General features: G+C 42.3%; 1 long non-coding RNA gene across 3 annotated transcripts in view; it reads right to left on the reverse strand.

Moving 5' to 3' along the window:
• The window catches only part of LOC121304027, a 64230-nt gene extending 45200 nt beyond the window's left edge, over positions 1–19030 (reverse strand). Inside the window, exons 1-4 of one of the 3 annotated variants that reach the window (XR_005947903.1) lie at positions 18793–19030; positions 10989–11036; positions 4937–5006; positions 1290–1378 (exon numbers count right to left, since the gene is read on the reverse strand). This is a non-coding gene — a long non-coding RNA (uncharacterized LOC121304027). Of the gene's footprint in view, positions 1–1289; positions 1379–1747; positions 2070–4936; positions 5007–10988; positions 11304–18792 lie in introns of those variants that run through there. The other 2 variants (XR_005947902.1, XR_005947904.1) reach the window with 2 other exon arrangements.

The raw sequence follows: 19030 nt of genomic DNA on the forward strand, positions 1-19030 counted from the left end.
TGGAAGAATCCAGCTGAGTTCCTTCGGTTCCGATTCATTCCAGACTTGCTCCCCAGCACGCCTCGTCGGAGTGTGTGTTAAGCTAAGCAGCCTGTGATTTCTGTTTCAACTGCGGCTGTTTTAGGTTTCTGCATCTATGGCTTTTCCTGTGCGTTCACACACTTTGCCAAATGCATTCCGTACACAGATACACTCGTCAGGTTTAGTGAACGTTACGTGGCTGCTATACAGGGTGGGGACAGTTTATTACTGGGACAAATATTTTAATATTTGAACAAACTGGTTGAAATGTATTGGCAAACGTGACAGAAAACCCATTGTTAATATAGCATGATTTATACATTTTATATATTTTCTGTTGTATTTAATAGTAGGACATGACAGAATTTGAAGTGACATTTAAAGAACTGTGTGTAGGGTGTAGCCAGCTATCAATGTGTTATCTAAAATATGCAAAACACATCTTCCGGCATCTCCCTTTTACGCATTTTATTTCTCAATTAACAATATGTTTGTTTCAACGTGGGTTGCAGAATTTATGACAGGCACGAGGTCTAGGGGAACACATCGAGGGAGAAGAGCGTTTCTGGGGTTGATTAGCAACACTAATTGTACAGTCAAAATGAAATGGCTAGTCAGTTAGCCGATTCGTGCTGCTCTCTGCTTGACGAGACGAGATTCAGATTAGGTTAACAAACAATAATAACCGATGCATGGGAAACGTGTAATGCTGTGAGATGCAATTAAGGCAGCTACATTTCATAGCAGCTCAGCGTGTAATAAAGATATACTTTATCCCATCCTCATGTCCAGTTTGCTTAAAGACCCTTGTATTTGTTTTCTTTCAATTCCCCTGTGGCAGACTGGTGAGTGGATAGAGGCCCAGAGACAGTCTGCAGTTCAAAAAAATACTAATTTTATTATAAATAACACAAAATAAAAGTGCACAAGGGCAAAATAAAGGGATTTAAACACAAAAAGAAAGACACAAAGCAAAATGTACAAAATAAAGGTTTCCAGGCTGGGCAATGCCTTCACTGGATTCACAAATCTCAAAAATACACACAAACCAAAAACTACCAACCTGCTTCCCCAACTCCCTCCTCCCAAATGAGAAGCAGAGGCCTCCTTTTATGTCAGGTGGCTGGGCGCTGATTGATCGTTAATTAACCTAATCAACTAATCAACCCCAGCCACCTGACCATAATAAACCCAGGCAGGTAGAGGAAATTAACCCCATCCCTGCCAATTTAAAAAGGGCAGAGCTTTGCTCTGCCACATCCCCTTACCTTTGTATGGTGTTTGAAATCACTCGGAGCGGCGCTGGGTTCTGTACCTCCAATACTGCATCATCACATTTCTCTAAACCTGCCTTTACCTGGTGTGGAAAGAAACCTATGTTATAGCAAGCCTGTATTTTCATTTGAAACCATGATATACGGTGAGTTAGGAGATCAGGCTTTCACGTGTACTAGATGCATTGAGCACGATTAACAGCACGCTGCCTGCTTTTAAACGAATATGTGATTTTTCAACTCAAACGACCCGGATGCATTTTCAGGACATGCCCATAATCCACTAACCTTGTCTTAACGCTGTCCCCAGAGTTTCATACAGATGTCTGTGTTATCCCTGGGTTTTAGAAGCTGCAGAAATACCGACCTATATTCCTCTGCTTCCCCTAGGAACCCCTCTTACCTCATTAAATACAGAAGACAGCATTTTTCCAATATGCTGTTACACTTACATCAGCTTAACTCTGGGTTGCAATAGGCAGGCAGACAGGGATGAACAGCAATTGATTTTATGCCTGGGGGTGACAAGGCAGCTTGTGTCAGAAGTGACACTGAAGTTACTGTACCTCACTTTCCTGTACATGTGTCACTCGTCGTTATTTACGTAAGGGACATCAAAAAGACAGATTCATAACGCCATTGCTGAACACCACTGAGAATATAAAAAATAAAGTACCTCACAGGTTTTAACAATTTAGATGAAGAGTGTTGACGACTACAAGCCACCCAGCTGTACTCGAAATGTTCAACGTTTCAGTTGCAGTAATGTTTAGTTTGTAAGAAGTGTTATTAAAACATGCTATGAATACTAAGTCAGTTTCAAACCGATTTGACTTTCAGGGAAGAAAAGAAAGAAAGAAAGAAAGAAAGAAAGAAAGAAAGAAAGAAAGAAAGAAAGAAAGAAAGAAAGAAAGAAAGAAAGAAAGAAAGAAAGAAAGACTTTAATTAGCTATCTCTTCATTCATCCGGTAAACTTTGTGGCAGCTGGGTATGGGAGAGAAGAAGGGGGGGTTTGTTGACCAATGTTTTCTGCCATTGTGTGACGCCATTTGAATCAGACCCATTGAGGTGCAGTGGGCTGTTTGGTTATGACTCTGGGTTTTTTTTTGTTTGTTTTGAAAGCACATCAGCCTGTGGGATAGCCGGCTGTCTCCCGGTCTCTTTGTGAGTTGAAGTCGAGGTCATAACAGTCAGGGTATGCCATTGAATTTGCTGAAATAAGTGACCCTGCATTTGTTTCTAAAAGTTACTCTGGTTACAGGCATCTTCTCAAATCCCCTTTCTCTGTGGAAACCGTGGCAACAAGGGGGTGCGAGGCTTGGGGTCCTGTGGGACTGGCATCGACAGCACAGCCCTCACCCAGAGCTTGCCTGGATAGAGCTGCCATTTTAGAAACAGCTCTCTATGAAATGTCGCTGCTGGGAATGCTTCCTAGCCTGTCTGACTGGCTGGCTGCTTGGCTTGACCTGCCAAGCGCAGGGAGCTGCTTAGGACACGCTATAACAGACAGCGCGTTCATCTGGCTTCAAACTGAACCAACACTTACTGAAAAAAAGATATAAAGGGATTTTGGCCAGGCAAATAATCTCAGGATCGAGAGCACACAGGATAGGATATTAGACAGGTGAAAATGGAAATTATATAACGAACCGGTCTTTTTATTATCATATTATACTAAAAGAAAGAAAGAAAGAAAGAAAGAAAGAAAGAAAGAAAGAAAGAAAGAAAGAAAGAAAGAAAGAAAGATATATTACAGAGTCTGCCACTAACATGGCAAACCAAGGTAAACTATGGTAAATGCATAGTATAACCATACAAACAGAATTACAGAAACTGCACTATCACTGTTAATTGTGATAGCCTGACTCGGATTATATACAGAAGTCATTTACTGTACATTTTCTGTGTTTGCAGTCACCGCTTGCTCCTTTCTCACTGTAAACTGAAAGAGACAAAAGAACAGGTGGCAACATGTTTAAAAATCATGAAACGCTAAGAGAACTGAGAAAAATGTAAATGGAATTTGAAGATCCCTAAACCAGACAGCCGAGTCAAAGAAGGACGGAAAGAGACAGTGTTTTTGGAAAAGAAAATATAAATGTTAAATATGTTGCAGCCCACCTGAGAGGCTAAATTGAGCCGTGTTTAAAATATAATAAAGCATATTCCAATTCCTTCCAGATGGGTTTTTAGTATTTGCAGTTTTGTCCAAGAGTTTATAAAAAAATACTCCACGGAAAGTGAAAAAAAAAATAAATTAAGAAAATATATGTGTGGAAACATAACAATAACATAAAAAATCATACCATGATACATACCATCATTATTATATTTATTTAAATACCATTTCCAGGCAAGGGTCTAATGTTACTGGCCCTCTCAGCCAATCAGATTCAAAGCAGAGGCAATTACCCTATGATGGATCTAACTAAAATCTTAAAGCTCTCTCAAATTCCTGTTTCAGTCTGCCTGACATGATCTTGCATACAAAGAAGATATAAACACTGGTTAAAACATGTATTTGCATTTGGTTTGATTCTTACACGTTTACTTGATAAATTGCAATTATTTGACCAAAACCGCACTCTCCCTTTGACAGCAAAATCAGTCAAAGCAAAAAAATCTCAGCTTTCAAAATGCAGACCCCTTCTCGCACCCCACGAGTTTAAACAAGGATTACACAGAGAGAGCTCCAGCCAAAAAGGGTTATCCAAGTTACAGTGCAGAGAAAGCATCTCAGATTGCTAAAGGGCTCATACATACAGGAGCAAGTAACTTCGGCTTCGCGGCTCTTATTTCAATTACACAGATACTGTTTATTTTTTTTTTTAATTTTATTTCTGTTAAGATGCTTTCCCTGAGGAGCTGCTCTCCAAGTCTAACTGTCTGCCACAGATGTACGTAACCTAGGCTAGATCAACCAAAATATCATTATAGAAGTACGATCCAGCGCCATCTAGTGATCTGCCACTGGAAAAAGCACTTTGAACTGCGACAGAACCCACCTGCAGTGTTTACAAGAAACATGTTACGTTCTTTTTAGCTTTTACTCGGGAGCATTGGTCAGGTTTCGGTGTATCCAGTTCATGCTCCCTCCTGCAACAATGCTGACGCGGTGACTGAAATGAGTGAGGTACTGCGGGATCAGAAAGCCGGCATTGTTCCAGGTGGGAGCGTGATCTGGAAACACTGCAGTCTTTAGAAGTCGTTTATTTTTCTCCTGCTGAGAAATGCATCGCCCAGTTGATCCAAGCTGTGTGAGTCAAAATTTCAAAAGAGTCGGCAATAGGTTTAAAAATATAAGCTGAGTTTCTTGTAAACCTTTCTGGGTGTTCTGTAACAGAGATACATTAATTACAACCATAACCATTGGGAATCATAGCAAATATTATAAACGGAACAGTGAAAAAAATAGACAATGTAACCAAAAGCTGCTTTCATTGTAAGGTGATAAAACAGAAGCTTCCAAGACCCCACCAGTCACTTTAAATGTGTCGGAGAAGAAAGAGCAAAGTGTTAATCCTGCATTTCACAGAAACGTAGAATTCGTCACTGAGGCTGCAAGGGGTCTGACTGAGTTTGTCATTTTGAAAGCTAACTTTGTGATGCTGAGGGAAAGAAAAAAACAAGCCTCTGCTTACCTTCATTAAACTCTGGCCAGTGTGACGTCTTCCCAAGCCTTTCTCAATGTGTGGGCCGTGAAGGTCACACCTGAGGAGGTAAACAAGGCAGACATTTTTAATTTACACTTCTTATAAAAACAACACTGACAAGCCTAACCACTGTGCTCAGTTCAGTGTGACGCAGACAACAGCGAGCGTCCCCTTCAGGAGTGCTTCAGCCCATCTCTCATACTCCAATGACCTTGACACATCGCCTCGTCATACCGGTTTGACGGAAACCCACGGAAGCTTTTGAAGAGTTTGCTTCAAGAGCAGGCAGCTTTACAAATACTTTTTTTCAAATTATTATTACGATGTTTTCCCTCCCCTTTTCATAATGTTTTCAGTCATTAGTATTTTTTCATTATGACTGAGTTCAGCCGCTCTTCTTCTCCAGTTGCCTGCCATAGACACATGTTATGTAGACTAGATCTGCCAAACTGTCTTTAGATTAGTTCCAGCACTCTCTTGTGTGTAGAGCAGTGCATTGCCAGCAAAACTAAAGGAAACAATATCTGTACCTGATAGGTTTGTTGTTTGTGAGGCTATTAAAGGGAATTAAAGAGTGTCTGTTACCTGACTGAGGCCCAAAGAGGAACTACATGTGTGTGCAACATCACAGTTAACTGATACCACCTTTCTTAACTCCATTTATTATGGGTGTTGCAGGGGGACAGGTTAACGGTTACACACTGGTGTACCAGCTGAACTAGGAGATTAGACATTATTCTTGCAGGACTCGCTACACCCATTTAAAGAAACCGATCAGCTGAGCCTTTAGTTGTGGGCATTAACAGCAGAAGACTGTCATGTAACTGGTGTCTGAGTGAGTACATAGGCAGACAGCTGTGCTTGCCTAGGCATTTTTAAATCAAACACAGCAAAAATAATTTTGCAAAGAATTTGTACGACTTAAAAAAAGTGTGGAAGAATGAGGTCAATGAAGTACCCAACTGCAACTGGGTATTCTGTGTGACAGAATATGAACACCAACATGTGACAACGCTGTTCTATTTGAAATCACCCATTCTCTACTCATTACCCTGTAATATGTTCAGTACAATGTATCTCGTGACGTCTCGTCTTTGTATTCTATACAGACAGCAGCAGCACCTCTTCAGTCTGTGGTTAGTTACCAGCCTAGTCGTGGTGGCCTGACGATAGCTGGGAGTCTGGTTTTGCACATTTTTGCACCTGGGCCTTTCAGAAGTGTGGCTTTGGGGCCGGGTAACAGATGGGGTGGGCCATGTGTCCTTGTGGTAAACCTCCCAGCCAGAAAGTGCACACAACTGTGGTGAACTTGAAGAAGGAGGGTCATTCTCTTCCTAGCCCAGCCAAGACACTCACGTTTGCCAATATCTCAAGTGCAATGTGTGGTCTGTGCATGGAGCGCTGGGACTGGGACGGATCGGCCAGGATCTGAGAGGTCTTGAAGGTCACCAAGAGCAAGCAGCAACTAATTCAAAGTGAACATCAACACCACGGCAACTTTGAGGGAGCTGAAATACCGGGCTGATCTGTTACCATCCGCTGACAGCCATACCTCGTGATCCACCGGTTTCAGCTGCCATATGGCACATACAAAAAGGCTTTTGATAAAATCTACAACAAAGAAAGTCTGTCATTACAGTGCCAAAGCTTGTGTGGACAAGACCGTCTCTTCCTGTGATTAAGATCCATGGATTGACGACACTGCCGACTGTGTAAGAGTTCAGAAGTGGTGAGAAAGAAACCAGGGGTGGTCTGACTGTTCTCCTATGGGAGGAATGAGTTCCAAAGACACCCTGAGAACTGTGTGTTTTGGAGAAACAATGAATGGTTTCATGAAGAAGAAGAAGAAGAAGAAGAAGAAGAAGAAGAAGAAGAAGAAGAAGAAGAAGAAGAAGAAGAAGAAGAAGAACGATGCCTTGGAGTTCATGAAGCTGCACAGTGCCAGGAAACTAGAAGACAAGAGTCTCCTGTTCCAGCATGACTTCGATTCACACATTCGCACTACCCAGTCTCAGCATCAAGGTCAAGGTGATAGATCAGCTTAGAAGACAAGACAAGCTGGGCAGCCAGGAGTATGAGAAACGCAGGGTGCTGATAGACGTGGCAGACGTGGACAGACGTCAGGATAGACGTGGCAGTATTTCCTTAGCAGAGGTAAACTTGGCCTCTATTATTGTAAAACTACCAGCATCACTTTCCCCACTTGGTTAATAATTACTAAGGGCTTGAGAGATTCTTTCAGCATTGCGGCTCGGCAGTGTCTCTTAAATGTAAGCAGGTAGAAGTCAGATTGAGATGGAGAAAAACACAGTTTTGTTCCTCTGTCAGGAAGGAAGGTTACATCACAGGGATGAGTACAGTTTGTAAGCTTGAATCCCAAAGTGCTCATGTCGTGAGACTCCAGGTTTGAGCGCTCCCCTCGAGAAGGAATGCCTTACTCTAGGTGTTCTATAACCTGTGCTAAACTCCAACGCTGTGCAACCATTATTGTTACTAGTGTTTTTTTTTTTTTGTTGAAGCCATGACTGCGCACACCAGCATTCGCTTTTCTGAAGACATGCCTTGTTCAAGTGAAAGAGAGAAAGTACACGGGAAGATGGGAGTCTGAGCTACGAGGTGTTGACACACAACTGCATGCATTCACTGAGCTGCTGCCGCCTGTTATTTCAATGGGATATGGGGGTGTGCTGAGAAAAGACACAAGAGTGAGGGGCGTGTGCTGTTGTTTTGTGAAGGTGAGAAAGCGGCACGCTCGCTGTCTGTATTGTTTTTCATTCAGCCATGAATTTAGCTTTCACAGCTACCAAGTGGAACAAAACCGCAGAGTAAAAAAAAAAAAAAAAAAAAAAACCTCACCAAATGTCTGCTCCCTCCGTTTAGTGATGCAAAAAAATGACAGACTCGTGATCGATAAAATATTGCTTCAAAACACATGTGCTTCTTTCAAAACTGCATGTCTGGGCCTATGTAGCGAATGGAAGAGCACGAGATTTAGAGAATTGTTGGGATACCTGCAATCTCTTTGAGAGCCCTACTATGTATAAAGTACAGTTAAAACAGAAAGCCTGTAGGATGCAAATGGGATGTTAGTTCAACCTTATCTTACTCTGCGGGTGACAAATCTGCTCGAGCACACACAAAGGAATTCCAATGATTCTCGACTATATTTAAACCTGCAAGCGATGACAGCTGAACAGTCCTTGACTCCACAGCTACCCCCCCCCCCCCCCCCACTCCCATTGCAATGCTTTTAAGACCAATGCTAACCCCCTCTGCCGTTTCTATTACCGTCCCAACGTCTAGCCACACACACAAGGCAGCGAATCTGTGTCTGTTATCATCACCCCAATGACCAGATAAAAGAGGGAGTGTCTAGTGTGGTCTGGGCAGCGAGCATGCATTGTTTTTGAAACAAAGGACGCTGAAGGTCGATGAAAAACAAGCCTTTTAGTTGCTGCTCTTGTGTTCTTCCACAGCGGTGGTTACCAAATCGATGGAACCAGGTTCGCTGGGAGTTAAAGGCAGTTTTATTGTCTTTAAAACTCATCAAACAATGCTTATTGAGAACCATCTGAGAACTTAAACAGTCCCTGAAATTCGATGCTGTGTTTTAACAAGCAGTCAGTGCCAATATGATGTGTGGAAACAGTAATTAATCACGTTCGTTAGCTGGCTCTCTTATGTGTGGATACAGAAGTCAGTTACCAATTGCTGAGCCTATAATGCATTTATTTGTGCTCAATTTTCATACAAATATAAATATTATTTTGCTCTACACCCAAACCTATATAAAATTGTATCTCTATTAGAATCAGTGCATGAAAACAAGCTTTGCCTCTCTTTGCCTTGTGCATTCCCTATTGTTCTATTGTTGAAAGGATTTATTACTCTTCCCCCCACCCCAGTTGAAATAAATGAAGGTAACTGCAGTTTAGGGAATGAGTACGGTTAGAGTATCACAAAGATCTGGTACCTGCCTGCAGAAACACTGTCCCGTTTCTCTCTGCTCAACTCCACCCTTCATTACAATGCTGTCTGCTCATTGGCTAGGGGCCTGCATCGAACGGTCTGTACACTTCTCAACCTCTGCATTTCTATTGGCTGTTTCCCCATCAGCTAATGACAGGTGAGACGGTCTGTGCCACTTAATCAATAGCTTTTGAAAAAGTGCCAGGCAGCAAATTCTTCACCAGGGCTTTCAGGACTAAAGGATTTCCAAGATTAAGCGTGTCTGCTTCCTACGGGCAGACCAACAACAAAAAAAAGCTTCTGTTCTCTGTAGTTAATTACCAGCAAACTCCAACGTTAACAACCTCAGCCCAACTGAAGCATGTCTGTAAATTACTGCACCCTGAAGTGTCACAAAACAAAACACATCACTCCAGAAATCAGTCTCAGAATTACACGCCTTACATTAGCTCATAGTGTGAACGCATGGCTTGCAAACAGAGATTTCTTTAACCAAGTGTAGCACCCTATATAAAGTTTACATATAAAAATACGTGTTTACTATGTGTTTCTTCCAAAGCGGCAAAACTGTTTTTTTTAGCAGTATTCTCTTCCAGATGCTATCAATCTTATAATGCTACCTGGCTGTAAAAAATGATGCAAAAAAATAAATAAAATAAAAAACGTCCAGCGGACGATTTGTACTAACACAGAGGATGAATTCACATTTTATTCAACTCCTACGAAAACAGTTAAGCTACACTGGGGACGCAAGCCGGTCCATTAAAAGAATCTCCTTGTCTAGACAGATTTACCTTTCTGTCAGTCAAACTCACAGAGGGTCCGGGAAGATGAGAAACGGCTCCCATCTTCCCCATATCACTTGCTAGACTGACAGAAAGGCATCACATGACAATCCAGCACAAAAGCTTTTTATAACACAGAACTTAAAAATAACCCCCAAACCAGTAGTGATGCCCATGTTAAACAATAATACGTTTATTTAAGGCTTACCATATGGGAATATTTGTGGAGCGACAGGCTGAGAACACTCAGAGTCCCATCATGAGCTTTCTCTTTGAGTGGTAGAGTTGCTGTGGGCGCTGTGGTGTGCCAGTGTGGCAACTAGTTATAGTCTGGCCTGGAATTCAGCAGGAAACATCAAATTACCGTCCCGGTTTTAAGCTTGGAAATTGCTGGTTGATCATCCGTTATTCCGCTGAGTGTTGATGCATGGAATTGAGGGTTACTTGGGGCCAGCCTTCCCGCAACGCTAACTGCGCCACACCCTGGAGATATGGAAAGTAGGCCTTGCAGCTATCATAAAGGGCCTCTCACATGATAACCCAAAATACAATTTTACCGTGATAGACGTGCACTGTAATCTCACGGTCTACTACGCCCTTCCCATGTTTATAATATGTGTTTATCGTGCTCTTTCTGTGGTTAACAAGACCCGTGCTTTACCATGCTTTCATGATGCACTGGCAATACCTTATTTGCGTCTATTGTGGTATGAATGTCATTTACATATTAACAGAGCTTTAGGCAAGTAAACAAAAGAAATGCCTTAGCACTGAATGTGCGCACAGGGAAAAGAGCTTCAGACTATATGCTAAAACATTGTGCAACATGATTCTTTCAACGCCTAATTTGCTATAGTATTTACATGCCCTAAACCCTGCAAGCTTGCATTTCTAAAGATACAGCACGATGAAGTGCCTCCTAATGACTGTAAACCATTTAAAAGCTTTCAAAGCTTTTTGCTTACAGTTAGGACTTGAACTATCCACTGTTTATTTTTGAAAGTGCTCAAAATACGGCAATAAATCACTCTTCGTTAGAGGAAGCTCTTTGCTTTGAGTTGAATAGGGTGTAAGTGGCAAAGCCTCTGAAACCTGCTCAATTTGTTGCACAATCCTCTTAAAGGTAAGTGGTTCATTACGGTATTTTGGGTAAAACTTTTGAATATCCATAAGGTTATTAACGGTGTGAATACTGAATATCACAGAGAGAAGTGGCCCAGGCTTCATCGTTCGAGCCACCTGCACACCCAGCAACACAATGGAACATGAAAAGAATAAAGACCTACCACGTGTGCAGTACATGAACAGGGGGAACGTTGCTTCACTCGCAGCTTCTGAAAGACAGACGAATATAAACCTGTTATTAACCAGAGGAAGTGATTAATGAGCTCAACGCTTGTGCTGTGGCATTGAGGAAGGTGTAAGATAAAACGTTTGTCCGACTGCCTGAAGGGTTTACTCGGGTATCCTCGGATAAGCCCCAGCTGGATTTTCTGAGCAGTATTGTGAACAGTGCTTTTAAAGAGTACTCCCAGAAGAGCCAATAATAGGTGGTTGAACCAATCCAAACGGACCCTTCCAGTGCCTTCTTAATATCACCAGACCCTATTACACACTCCACAGTAGGACACATAGCTGTCGTAAAAGAAGCATTAAATAAAGATGTTCATTTTTTCCCATGCCTTACATGCATTTATATATAACTACTGCAAGCGTGTGTCCTGTCAGCCAACTGGAAATCGCCTGCCAATGCAGGCCCTGACAAAATGCAATTCAAATCTTGATTACAGAGGAAACGCAGGGCTGCCTCTTTTCAGAGCTTTAAAGGTACCGCAGCATCCCTGGCTAATCCCTGCTTCAGCTGGTGACACGACTATATTGCAGGGCGACATGCAAGCAAGCTTTCAGCGGCTGCAGCTCGCTGAGGTGTGCTAGGGGAAAGTGCAATCCGTTCCTTCTGCTGAGTATGCCAGACTGGGGGGGGGGGGGCAGAAATGCCACATTCTGAAGGGGTAAGTGGACTGGAGGCTGGAGACTCATTCACCAGCCATGCCTGGGTTTGAATCCTGCTTTACAAATTCCTAGAATTCTCCCTTCCGAAAACAGTGCCAAACTTCAAATAATAATAACCCAAATAAAAAAAAATTAAAAAAATTTAAAAAGCCGCTTGCTCCTTCAAAGCAGAATTCTGACTTGTGCTTGAATTATTTTCCTATTGTTTTAATGAAAAAATGCCTTCTGCTCAGCTTTTGGGTGCGTTTTCAAACTGCCGCACACATAAGCTAGCAGTTACTCTTATTAAACTGGATTGCGTTGGTATTTTAAAGGGTTTTCAATAAATAACCGTAATTAGGCCCTGGCATTCAAACAGATAGCTGAACCACCAGCAGCCACTTCCAGCCTGGCTCCTGGGGTGCCTGCTGAACATTGTGTGGTGGACTTGCCCTTGTTTTAGTTCATTGTTCTCGCTACACATACCTGGCATTAGTGACAATGAAATGCCTTGTGGTAAGAACAGGCGCCTGTGGGTTTAGGTTGATCTGAGCCATAGGCTTTTAGAGCACCAGTCGCCCCCTATGGGACAAGCAGGGTGATGCTTGTTAGAAAATGTTTCACAGGAGGGCTCCCCCTGGTGGCTCACCTAGTAAAAGCAGTGCCACGTAGGGCGCAGGGTCAGTCATGAGAGAACCCTTTTCACAGAGTTACCCACCTCGTGCAGCACTGACCTTAAAATAGGCTGAAGACAGTTCTAATGCATCAGGCGTCGAACCCTAACAGAACGAGGGCAGGCTTTGTCTCCAGGGTTCAGTAGCTTGGTAACACCCGTTGTTAAGGTTTGGCGGGTGAAAAGATGATTAGCTTTACATTAGAATTATTGTTAATTAGGTGAGATACTCTCAATTGTGGCTGGAACTGAGTTACCCCTCCAGTAAAAAAAATAAATACAAAAAATACAAAAAATAGCTTCCTAGAGACAGAGAGAGAGAGAGAAAGAGAGAGCAAGAGAGAGAGAGAGAGAGAGAGAGAGAGAGAGAGAGAGAGAGAGAGAGAGAGAGAGAGAGAGAGAGAGAGAGAGAGAGAGAGAGAGAGAGAGAGAGAGAGAGAGAGAGAGAGAGAGAGAGAGAGAGAGAGAGAGAGAGAGAGAGAGAGAGAGTATAATGCTGTACAATTCCATCAAGGGGATCTGATGGAGATGTAGATCCCTGAAGTAGGATTAAAGAGTCAAACACTGGCTTTCACTTGTAATGTATAGAATATATACTGTTTACCTTTCAAAACTCACACAGTAGATTGAGCAACATTAGTTCCATCTATGCAAATTATGTAGTAGAGGGAATACTATACTATTATTATTAGTATTGTTATTATTGCTGTTGTTGTAGGTGAATGTGTTAAAGAGGTTTGGCTCACCTTGGATGCAGGTATTTACAGTTATTACAGTCGCATTATGATTGTTATCATTATGATTATTAATTCTCAGCTCCTCATGCTTCTATACAAGCTGCAAGGTCTTGGTTTACTCTCATTGCTCGCTCAGACTCCAGGTACAGCAATCTGCAGCCACTTCAAGGAAAATCAAGTGGCTCTTAACAAAAACGCAAAGAAAGAAAATCAAGGGGACCTCGCAATGTTAAATGATTAATAAGCTCTAATTATATCTTTACAAAATCACACCACAACTGCAAAGCCTTTGAATACAAAACCATGTAAAGAGGCCACTTCACTTGCAAATTACTGGTTCTGCAAAAGCTTAAAGACAATTACCGATATACTACAGGTAGCACCATTAAAATACTATGTCTGCCTGTAATTGACACAGCAGCAAAAAAAAAAAACAATCCTGTCTTGACGTTTAATTGAGGCAGTAAAGTACAGCCACTTGACAACTCTTAAGAGTCCCCCAGAGCCTCTATTGTAGTCAGGTGAGTACGTTCTGAAGGAGCTTGGAAGCTGAAAAGTCACACTGTGCTGTAGTGCAGAACACCTTCCTCACCCACTATACATAGCTGTGAAAACCATGTGCTGCATTAAAAGCTATACAGGATACAGCATGGCCATCCATACTGTACTGTAACTGTCCCACGAATGAGGATAGCAGAATAACCCGGCTGAGCCCCCGAAAGGGCAAGAGGGCTGTTTACAGCTCTTCTTGTGGGTGAAATAACCGAGGGACTTCATGAACATGCATGGACTATTCTGTGTATATGTAAGTAAAGTGTTTGGAAAGACAGGGTGTTATTTAATAGCTGACAGCTCTGTATCAGCTTAGGAACGCATTGCAGTTTGGCACGGTTCGATTCACTCACTCTCTCACTGAATCTGAAAAAAAATTCTGAAATGAGAGCCGGCAATAAAGAACTATTACTCAGCGGCATTGAATATGAAAAAGTGACTCACACCAGACCTCTCAGCGCTTGCTGTGTAACACGTTCTGTCTACAGTTCTCCATGGAAGAAGCACACTACTTGACTGATCTCACATCACATCCACTCTGTCACTTTACAAACCATCATGTTGGACTAATAAGCTGCACTGTTCTTACATCGCTATCAAAATAACTGTGTGATTCTCCCCGATCACTCTGTCATTGGATTTGAATGAATGTACGATCCCAATATGAAAAATATTCACTCAGGACCCCTGAATATGACAACGGTCCTATAATGGCCAATAACAATGAGAGAAAAGAGGGTTATTGACCCTGAAGAAGATAACGGTAGCGCAGCGCACCAAACCTTTCCATCATAGTCAACCCTACGCTGTCAGGGGCTCTGAAAACAGAAGACAGCTTGGCAAAGGAAGAGAAGAACATTTTAGAAGAACATCTGGGAAAGATAATGCTGTTCCCAAGATAAAAATGAGATCGCACTGCTGAATTAAAGAAAATGCTTTACAAAGCGAATCCCTCCAGGTTGCCTTTCCTCCAGAACACGATCAATCTCAAGTAGATCTATATCTAACACTGTATCATTCTCTGATTTTTTAGTTTTTCGTTTTCGTTTTTTAGATTGCAGTTATTCGGGGAGTTTCTGAACAAGGGATCTTGCAGGATCTCAGCCCCTCCAGGCATCATGGTGAAGATGTGGTGATAGCAGCAGTACAACAGTCTTCATTGTCATGATCAGGATTCAAACACACAAGCCTTGCATTCAGACACAGCCCAGAGACATCTGTGACCACTAGACAAACCAAGCTGATTTGGTCCTCTTCCCACCCGCTCCAAAAAGTTCCCCTTACACAGACAAAAGTGCATGTGTGTCCTTTCTCAGTTTGAAACTTCTCTGGCCCCAGAATTTTTTTATTTTTTTTTATTTGATTTAATTGATTTTTTTTTTTTTTTTTAATGACTCAGCATTTCCACGGAAGTGCCTGCAGTCGCATCATCAGTAAAACTGCCTTTTTTGCCGAAGCACAGAAGAATTCATGAACCAACCATAAAACAACATATAGATTTAATGTACAGAAAAACCAATCACTGCTGAGGTGAGAAGACGGGTGATACAGACAAACATTACATATCTACCTTCACTGCAACACAACTTCTTGTTTGTGATTTATCCCCAGTTGTCAACTAGAGTCCTCCAAAAAAACCGCTTAAAAGCGGTCCTCCAAATCAAACAGCCTGAGAACAGGACAGTCTGTCCATGGTGAACCATTCAACACATTGGCATTTCTCCCATATAACTAATATTAAAGCAGGGTCACCTCAAGCACAGGGCTACAGAAAAATAGCTGCAAACAAAGAACACACGAGTAGAAACAGGCTTTACCGACCATACCATCCATAACTGTCACCCATGGGCTTACTACACTTGAAAATGGAAATGGCTAAATGCATCTTCTTACTGTTTCAGTATAGCCACTATCAAAACACAAAACAGCTGCCTGGTCTAGTGCAAGGACGTCTTTACTTGAGCTTTCTGAGTTTCTAAAACAGCTGGTTGACTGGTGTCAGGCAGCACCTGTATACTGACTAAGCATGAAAGAGGCAGCTTATCTGACAGCAAAAGCACAGGCATCCCAGGCTAGTTCAGAAGAGAGGGGGCGCTCACGAGAGGACAGCTCGTGTCTGCTCCCTTTCCATTAACCCTTCGAATGCTGCCCCTGCTGCGGCTGTGCTGGCAATCTGCCCGCACACTGAGCAGGCGTGTCCTGGAGGAACTTTCTTCATCGTTACTTTCGCTCCACGGGGGAAAGCACAGGAAAAGAGATGCTGAAGGACTGGGAGCTGCAGATAAGCTGGGAAAAAAAGAGTCATTTATAAAATGTATAGATAAAGCTTGCCAGGATTTTCTCTGTGTCTAAAACATATATAAAAATACGGGAACACCTGTATGCATAATGAATCGATTCCCAATGTTAAAAACATCTGTGGCTGCTTCCTAGTATCTATAGCCATCGTGTTTTGTAACCCAAACTCACGCCAATGGTCAAGCTGTAATCAGAGAGACCTACAGCACAGGTGTCAGCAGGCATCAGTTCACATTTGTGTTTGAATTAGTTGCACATCCTGAATTAACGGTCAGGAAGAATCACAAGTTCTGAACACAATAAAATATGTTAACAAACGAAGCAAAGGAGATTATCGTCATCGGCTATCATTCCTTTCAGTCAGTTGAGACTAGCGTCACCTGCTCTATACAGTGTAAGTGTATATAACAGGTATACTGTGCCTTCCAGCTTCTCAACAACATGTCCGATCCGCACTGAATATCACTGTGTAATATTTAGAGAATGCTATCAGACGCTTTTCCAGCCTCTTGCTGTTCTGATGTGCCCCCCCCCCATTCCCCCCCACACACCTAGCCTGGTCTTTAAAAGGCTCTCTGATCTGGTTCTATAGCAGCTTTAATCAAGCTGATAAAAGCGACTGGAAGGAATGAAGTCAGGGTGGAGTAATCCCTGCTGGTTGCCATGACACCAGACATCCTCTGCTCCTGCTCATCAAGTGAACGAGGTCCCTTTCTGCTTCCCTGCACTGTGTTTCTATATAGTATGCTGTGCCTGCACTGCAATATATTTCAACATCTCTCTCTCTCCTCTGTGTCTGTCTCTCACACACACACATACAGACAAGTAAACAGACCAGTACAGATATTGATATAGATATGTAGTGTCGTGAGCCCTTTGTGTTAGAGGCTACCACGCTCTCATACAAATACACTTCAGGTGGATGGATCACGTATCAGGGTCTACTATTGCTTCCAAGGCATGTATTTGTTTGTATTAGTTTATTTATTTTAACAGGAATTAGACCAGTGCTTTTCAACCCTGGACCGCCAATATTAAGGTTTCTGTTTCAAGCAGGGATTAAATATTTGTTTTAAAAGTGCACTGTTTTCCCGTGCACATAAGACATTACACTGAGGCAAGGAAGCCTATTTAACATTAAACACTGTGCCCAGCGCGGGCTCTATATCTCCCAGAGCCAGCCTGCCAGTCTGCACTTAGAAATATGTCTATGACAGTCTGCCTCTATGTTTGTGTGGCTCTCGCATGCCCATGCTTTGTAAGAACAGTATGTGTGGTAGATACCTAGCAGGCTTGTGCAGGCCGGTCTCATAATATAGAACACAAAAGACCCCAATCAAAGGTATTAGATTGCATTGACTGGGATCAGCTTCTTCCATCTCGCAACATAATCACACAGTTAATTACTTTTCCAACACTAATTCCATGCAGGAATATATATATATCGATCATGGACAGAATACTTTTATAAATGAAACTGACTAGCCTTAATAATCCTAATAATAATAACAACAGGTAAGAGACTGGTAAAACCATAGTGTGCAATGTGCTGAAATTCCCAGCAGAGGGCAGCGCAGGCCCCTGTCTGCCTGAGCCTTTCTAATACAGCAGGAACAGAATCGTCAGACACGGGTCGCACACACTCGCATGTTCATGGCAAAATAATATTCTTTCCCTGCCTTACAGAGTGGTTACCATGTGCTTCTTAAAGGGATTTAAAGGGACTTTCTGTAATGCACGTTTGCATAATGTTTAGTTTCACACCTCTTTAATATCGCGTTCATTCCTTATGACTATTCACTGCTTTCCAATATTCCAGTATATATGTTTGTAAAGGACCACTGGGAGTGCTGGTTACACACAGTGCTTGTGTCCTACAGTACTGGGTTTCACTGGACGATAATATGTCTTTGCTTGCTAAATGAATTAAGAGACGTTTCAGTTCTGAATTCTCTACCCTCTACTCCTGGTAGCCCATTTGCCACCCCGGTTTGTTTACATTCCTCTAAGGCAGTTTTCGCAGGTCTTGCACCATTGTTCTATCTCTATTTTATTTTGGATGCATTGTGTCACTGTTGGCTGTATCACATGAATCCCTTTTTTTCCCTGAGAGTGAAAGAGCTGCAAGATAAGGAGGTTATCCCCAGCGGGAGAAACAGCTGTTTAAAGATGCAGAGCAGCACAGAGCTGCCTCAAGAGCCCTTTATGGGAAGAGCACAATACGAGTAATCACTACCCATGAATATTCACTCGAGCCTTTGAATATAGTGAAATGGATGCTGGGGTTTCCATTATAAATCAACCACACAAGCGTGCATTTAATCACACGTTCCTAGCACCGCTGTGAACTGCCTTGACGTATAACAGATCTATTTTAGATTACAGGGACTGAGGAGGTCTGTGTTCGGATTTCTATGTTTGTATCGCAGGACCCGTCTAAAAGTTTTCCGTTCATTTTTACTGCGACTGACAGCTGCTGTCCACTCTGATCAAACCTGAACCCTACGTGAGTTTTGATACACCTTGGACCTCTCGTATCCCAACTTATTATCATCAGATCAGACAAAAGGGTTTATTTTCTTTATTTACACACAAGGGCTGCCTGCAGTTCTATTTTCTTTCCAGATAGTACAGGTATATCGATGTGTGCAGGTCTCTGTTAAGGAACTACAGCCAGAACTCCCTGCTAAATAAATCACACGTGGAATGTCAACATGCGGATTTCCTTGCTTTTTTTCCCAATGCACTTGAAAGGGATGATCTGATTTTCCTCCCTATATGTAAATGCAAAGCTTAAAGTTTAGAGCCTGTAAATGTCATTCGTTCTTAATTTCTTACCTGTTCAGTATCATTGCTTACACGTCCCATCTGCAATCAGTAGATCATGTAGGATAAGTCAATCCTCTATACACAGAGCTATCTGCAGGATGGTTTTCCAACAGCATTCCGCCAACCACATTTTCATTCACAAGCTCCTGGGAGGGGGAAATCTCCAGGAACATCAGCCAATCAGCAAGCTCTATTGTGCAGAACCTCTGCTTGGTCACGCCCACTCCTTCTAGAAAGGAAAATAATG

This window comes from Polyodon spathula, chromosome 36, assembly GCF_017654505.1.
Source record: "Polyodon spathula isolate WHYD16114869_AA chromosome 36, ASM1765450v1, whole genome shotgun sequence".
NCBI classification, from domain to species: Eukaryota; Metazoa; Chordata; class Actinopteri; order Acipenseriformes; family Polyodontidae; genus Polyodon; species Polyodon spathula.